Source organism: Carcharhinus amblyrhynchos, chromosome 21 (assembly GCF_965287045.1).
Source record: "Carcharhinus amblyrhynchos chromosome 21, sCarAmb.v2.hapA, whole genome shotgun sequence".
Taxonomy (NCBI): Eukaryota; Metazoa; Chordata; class Chondrichthyes; order Carcharhiniformes; family Carcharhinidae; genus Carcharhinus; species Carcharhinus amblyrhynchos.
The window spans coordinates 32,153,941-32,160,889 of NC_137344.1; the positions used below are offsets into that span (position 1 = coordinate 32,153,941).

The window sequence follows — 6,949 nt, forward strand, 5'->3', positions numbered from 1 at the left end:
TCTCACGCTAACACCATGCTTAGAGGTGGCGTGTGAGATATAACACCCAAACCCCACGAACACATCATCCTGACTTGGAACCATATCGCCATTGACAATGAGTCAAAATCCTAGAACTCTTTCCCTAACGACACTGTGGGGGCATCTACACCACGTGGACTGCAGTGGTTCAAGAAGGCAGCTCACGACCATCTTCTCATGGGTAACAAAGAATGGGCAATAATTGACAACTTGGCCATTGATACCCACAGCCTGAGAATTTTTTTTAAAAGATTGGATTGGAATAATGACAAATTGCCATCTCAGCTCTTCACCATTGATATGCAAATCAACTACAATTTCCCACCTTTGCTCCAAATCCCTTCCTATCCCTACTTAACAAAAGTCGCTTCCTCACACATTTGAAAGCTTTCCCCCAGTATCTATAGCTTTCTGGGGAAAGAGTTCCAGATTTTCCATTCTATCTGACTACAGGTGTGGTGTAGGTGAACTGGATAGCTACCGTGGTTAAAAAATAAAGGGAGGAAGGAATAGCCCAAGAATGAGGCGAGGTTAGACAGAATCAGATTGTTTTCACTGGAAAGACAGAAGCTGAGGGGTGACCCAATAGAGGTCTACAAAATTATGAGAGGCATAGATAGGGTGAATAGCCCAAGGCTTTTTCCCAGGGTGAAATGGTCAACTATAAGAGGGCACAGGTTTAAGGTGAGAGAGGGTAAATTTAGGGGAGATGTGCAGGGAGAGGGAGGCACGATGGCACAGTGGAGGGCGGCATGGTGGCATGGTGATTTGCATTTCTGCCTCACAGTGCCAAAGACCCAGATCCAATTCTGGCCTCAGATCACTGCCTGTGTGGAGTTTGCACATTTTCTGCATGTCTGTGTGGGTTTCCTCCAGGTGCTCCAGTTTCCTCCCACATTCCAAAAATGTGCAGGTTAGGTTGATTGGCCATGGTTGACCATTCCTGCAGACTCATTGCATTTGGGAATTCTGAAGAATTCCATAGGTTATCCCCTGGGATACAAATGGGTATAGAGACCTTAAGATCTGGGCCAGTATAATGGAAGCGAAAGTTGACAACCTGCTGGTTATTAATAATGACTTGCTGGAAGAAATTCTGACTTTGGAATTGCAGGGAAAGCCTCCACCTGCTGGGAATTTGTGAATCAGCCATGTAGCATTTCCCAACAATTGCAATACAAAAACTGCATGCAGCGTGAACCAGAGTTGGTGATCCACGCTGCCCCGGCAGTGTAGCCACCTTTTCCTATGCACACAGGCTCCAATGTAAGGAGAAATTTTAACCTACTTATTGAGTCAGCTCTGGGAGATTCAGTCTTGTTTTTCACTTTCCTAGCCAGTCAACTCTCCAACATAAATCGCACTACTAGTGAATAATCTGTGATGTTTGCCCACGGTGTTGAATTTGAAGGTGAGCTGTGGACCCAGACCACAGGCGTGTTACATAACTCTCAGTTCACACTGTATGGTGCACTGGTGCAACACTTGGACTGAAAGGGTGGTACTCATTTACAGTCAGATGTGAAATACCGTGAGTGAACGCCAGATTGCAACTGCTAGCCAATTTCATCCAGAACAGTGGCACAATGGAGATATTCAAGTTCAAAAACAAGCCTTCCAACTGGGAATACAGGCCACAGCAAAAATTTAACTCATTCACTGCAACTTTTACTCCTGAACTGGAAGAGTCTTCAATACTTTGGACCAGACTTTGATGGAAATGGAGAGTGCAATTCACCAAGTGTTCCATTAGCAGCAGTTACAATTGCAATTTCAGGTTTAAAAGGTTTCACTCGCAACCTGTTGGAAGTGTGGTGGTGCAGTGGTGAAGATGATGGTGCAGTGAGGACAACTGGATATTTCAGACCAAAGTGAACAACAGGGCTAACAGTATCTCTTTAAAGCAATGAAATTAACGGGCTGGGAATAAAGAGAGGAAAGGCCGAGGAGGAGGATGAATTGGAGTTAAATTAGATGCAGAACGAAATAAAGTTAGGGAAGGAAAGAAAGATATCACTCAGCAGGAATGAAAGGTTGAAGTTACAAGCAGATCAGTTATGAGCTGGCATTTATTGCAAAAGGACTGGATTATCAAAGTAAAGAAGTGTTCTTACAATTGTATAGTGTGTTGGTGAGACCACACTTTGAGTATTGTATCCAGTTCTAATTTGATTTGATTTTGATCTGATTTATTATTGTACTAACCTACAGTGAAAAGTATTGTTTCTTGCGCTGTAGAGACAAAACATATCGTCCATAGAGAAGGAAAAGAGAGAGTGCAGAATGTAGCATGACAGTCATAGCTAGGATGTAGAGAAGCATCAACTTAATGCAAGGTAAGTCCATTCAAAAGCCTGACAGCAGCAGGGAAGAAGCTGTTCTTGAGTTGGTTGGTACATGACAGACTTTTGTATCTTTTTCCCGAAGGAAGAAGGTGAAAGAGAAAATGTCCGGGGTGCACGGGGTCCTTAATTATGCTGGCTGCTTTGCCGAGACAGCAGGAAGTGTAGACAGTCAATGGATGGGAGGCTGATTTGCATGATGGATTGGCCTACATGCACAACCTTTTGTAGTTCCTTGCGGTCTTGGGCAGAGCAGGAGCCATACCAAGCTGTGATACAACCAGAAATAATGCTTTCTATGGTGCATCTGTAAAAGTTGGTGAGAGTTGTAGCTGACGTGCCAAATTTCCTTAGTCTTCTGAGAAAGTAGAGGCGGCTGGTCTCCTTATTCGAGGAAGGATGTGGTGGCATTGGCGGCCATTCAAAGAAACTTCAGTGGATTAATTCCTGGATGAATAATGGGCTGTCTTACAAGGAGTGGTTGGATAGCTTGGGCTTGTACTCACTGGAATTCAGAAAAATGAGGAGGGATCTGATCGAGGAATATAAAATGCTAAAGGGGATTGATAAGGTGGGCATTCAATACATGTTTCCCCTTGTGGGACTGTCCAGAAGAGGACATCATTGATACAGACTGAGACAAGGTGGGTTCAAAATTGAGATGGGGAGAAAAGCAAAATTACTGCAGATGCTGGAATCTGAAACCAAAAGAGAAAATGATGGAAAATCTCAGCAGGTCTGGCAGCATCTGTAAGGAGAGAAAAGAGCTCATGTTTCGAGTCCAGATGACCCTTTGTCAAAGCTAAAAGACATAGAAAGTAGGAGATATTTATACTGCAGGGTGAGGGAATGAAAGATGAGTCATGGCCACAGAAACTATTTCAGGGGGTGCAGGGAGGGTGATGGGTGGGATAGAGGTAAGATTTAGAAAAGGAGCCTCTATCCTATCCATTCCCTCCCCCCACCTTGTCCCCGCCACACCTCCCACCCCATCCTCCAACACCTATGACTCTATCTTCATTCAATTTCTCTGCCACATGGCCATTCACATCTTTTATTCTCTCTGTGGACAGCTATTAGTTGGTTTCCCTGGTTTCTGTGGCTATAACTCATCTTTCATTCCCTCCCCCTGCAGTCTAAATATTTCCCACTTGCTATGCCTTTTAGCTTTGACAAAGGGTTGTCTGGACTCGAAACGTCAACTCTTTTCTCTCCTTACAAATGCTACCAGACCTACTGAGATTTTCCAGCATTTTCTCTCTTGAGATGGGGAGAAACTACTTCTTTCAGAGGGTTGTGAATCTGTGGAACTCACCACCCCAGAATGCAGTGGAAGCAGAATCAATTAGCACATTCAATAATGAAATAGATATGTTTCTAATGAAAAGCATAATAGAGGGTTATGGGGAGCAGCAGAACAGAGGAGTTGAGACCAGGATAAGATCAGCCATGACTCTGTTAAATGGCAGAGTGGGCTCAAAGGGCTGAATTGCCTACTCCCGCTCTTAATTCCTATGTTCCCTTGATCTTATTGAATGACAGAGCAGGCTCGAGGGGTCGAGTGGCTTATGCCTTCTCCTAATCTGTATGTTCATATGAAAGATTGGATTGAGAGAGAGAAAAGAGACAGAATGGGAAAGTGAAGAAAAAATGAATTTATTTTTAGATCTCTTAAAACAATTCACAGATATTTGAGATTCCACACTATCATTTATTCAATTTTTGGACTTTCTGTATTTCTTATGGTCTGGCTAACACTCACAGCTCAGGGAAAGACCCTTGTTATATATATGATCACTATGTGTAGTGACATGTAGGGCAGTGTCTGGTTTCCATGATTCAATGGTTCACACTATATTTGCATGGGTTTTTCAATAGTCTATTTGCTACAGATCAATGAATCAAGCTAACCCATTCAATTTCATACATCCAAGGTAGCTGGCATCAATGGGCTGGCAGTTGGGATTAAGAGCAATGCCTGGCATGAAGGTGTGGGTTCAGCCTGCAAGGCCAACATTGTTGGTCAATTCTATGGCCAGGAGGTTCTGGCTATTCCTCCCTTCAGTCAGCTCAGCAATCAGTCTGTTGCCAGTGAGGTGGAGACTCTGTGGAGACCATTCATCAGCAGATGAAAGTTTCTAAGAGCAGTGGCGTAAAGCAGGGGCATCTTTATTACTCTGACAATTTGAGAATAGCAAAGTTTCTAATAACTGTAAATACATTGTGTCAATTGCACAGTTACCTTTTTAGTGTCAAACAAATTCATATGTCAGTCCATAGATTGAGCCTTGATCTATTAGGGTATGTGTTTAATCGAAGATAAGGGCCACATGACAGTATATGATATATTCCAGTGGGTTGATGTAGACTGATCAGAGTTAATTGTTGAATTTCTACGTCTTGCTACATTTCCCTCCAGATTAGGCAGGTAAAAGGAATTTCCAATTCAAGGAGAATTTTAATCTACTTATAGGAGTGGCCATAGATTATCTACAGCAAGTTACATAGCTAGCATAAAAGCTCTAAATCGTACCTGTGCTCTCTTTCAGACTAAAACCTGCCTGTTCAGACGGCTGTTACAGATCCCATGGTACAATTTGAAGAGTTCTCCTGGGGTTAGCCTAACAAGTATCCCTTGACCAACTCCACTGAAAACAGATTAATTGATCCTTTATTGCATTGACCTTTATGGGATCTTGCTCTTCTGCCCAATAACATATTCAAAGCTATAAATTCAAGCAGTGATTGACTGGTGTCAGCTTTAACTTAGATTTTCTTCCTTCGTGTTAACATTGCATAAAGCCAATTCTGACAGGAGGCATTTTGTATCTGGAAGATGCCCTAAAATCAATTCTCTCTTCCACAATTTTGCTGCTTAGCCGACCAGCATCCCTCTTCAATCTTCTTCTCCCATATACACCGTTTACTGTGTTATCTAACTTAGGATGGTCAGCAAGTTCAGACGCGTGACTGTCTATTCCTCCATCTAAGTAATGTATAATTACAGTGAAAGATTGCAGTCCCAGTACAGATGCACAGAGCACACTGCTAGTGGCATCCAGTAAATTTGAGCACATACCCCGTATCCCCACTCTCTGCCTCCTACCTCCACCCATTCCCCATCCAGGCCAATAGCTTCCATTCGTATCTGTGAACAATCTGCTATGTGAAACCATAGCATCACAGAAAAGTTACAGCACAGAAAGAGACCATTCAGTCCATCTTGTCCATGCCTCCCCCAAGAACACCCAGGTGCCCTTTCTAAACCTTATTGACCTTATTTCTGAAAATCCATATACTATCCATAAACACTCCCTTCCCTAACACATTCCTCAAAATATTCCTCTCTCTTTCTGATCAGCTTAAAACTTGCCCAAGTGTTCAGTGATTCCTTCCTTCGTGACCAATTAATGGACAAAATTCCTTCATACCTATGAAGTAGCAGTGAGACAAGTGGTGGAGGGGGCGGGGGAGAGATAAAAGGAAAATGTTAAATAAGCTTTTTGAAAGGTAACATTAAAATAAACTTGGGAAGGCCATTTCAAGGAATACTTGAATTCCACATTGGTTATATAAGTGTGAGGTAACATTTCAAAAATGTGGGGTTTTTTTCTGTCTGTAAAATACACTCTTTCTTTGCCTTTGCAAACTATTTTGGAATCTGGGGCAGTCATTTCTTTTTTAGCACATTTTAAGAGCTGGAGAATTAATACATTTCACAGATTACATAAATATGAAGGAAAGGCAGGGGTCCAACAAGCAGGAGCTTGGTGCACCGACTCCGCCAAATCGCTGACAGTCCTTTTTCTCAAATCTTTTTAAAAGAGGAAAACTTTGAAAGGAAATAAATAATTGCCTTACTATTTTTACTGAGTGTTTTGTTTAAATTAAAAAGCCACTTCCAGAATGCACAGCATAGCTCTTGGGTGCTGTTTTTATAATTCCAGCTTTCTGAACGGATGCAAGTTCTCTGCACTGACCGTGAATTGATGCTGGATAATGGACTGTGCAATGAAGAGATTTCCCCTGGCCGAGAGGTTTAGAGAGAGATCGCCCCTTGTAGGGAGAGAGATTTAGAGAGAGATTTCCCCTTGCAGAAAGAGAGATCTCCCCTTGCAGGGAGGGAGATTTAGAGAGAGATTTCCCCTTGCAGAGAAAGAAAGATTTAGAGAGAGATTTCCCCTTGCAGAGAAAGAAAGATTTAGAGAGAGATTTCCCCTTGCAGAGAAAGAAAGATTTAGAGAGAGATTTCCCCTTGCAGAGAAAGAAAGATTTAGAGAGAGATTTCCCCTTGCAGAGAGAAATAGAGTTCATATTTCACGTTGATGGCCTTTCAGAGTTCTGACCAAGGCTCATTGCCTCCCCCCCCCCCACCCCGCCACACTGCCAGTGTCTGACCTCCTCAGCATTTTCTGTGTTATTATTAAATTTCAGATTTTCAGCCTCCGCAGTATTGTCTTGCTTCTGGGTTTGAGTTTTCCCTCTCTCGGCTTTTGCTGTCAGCATATTGAAATGGGAAGTGGCTTTGGGAGGCAGGCTGATTTTTAGGGGCAAGATGAGAATCTCGTCTGCTCCAAGTTCCCTGG

The 6,949-nt window shown here is 42.7% G+C and overlaps 1 protein-coding gene across 1 annotated transcript in view; it reads right to left on the minus strand.

Moving 5' to 3' along the window:
• The window catches only part of acsf2 (acyl-CoA synthetase family member 2), a 127,096-nt gene that overhangs the window by 32,278 nt on the left and 87,869 nt on the right, over positions 1-6,949 (minus strand). The window lies entirely within an intron of this gene.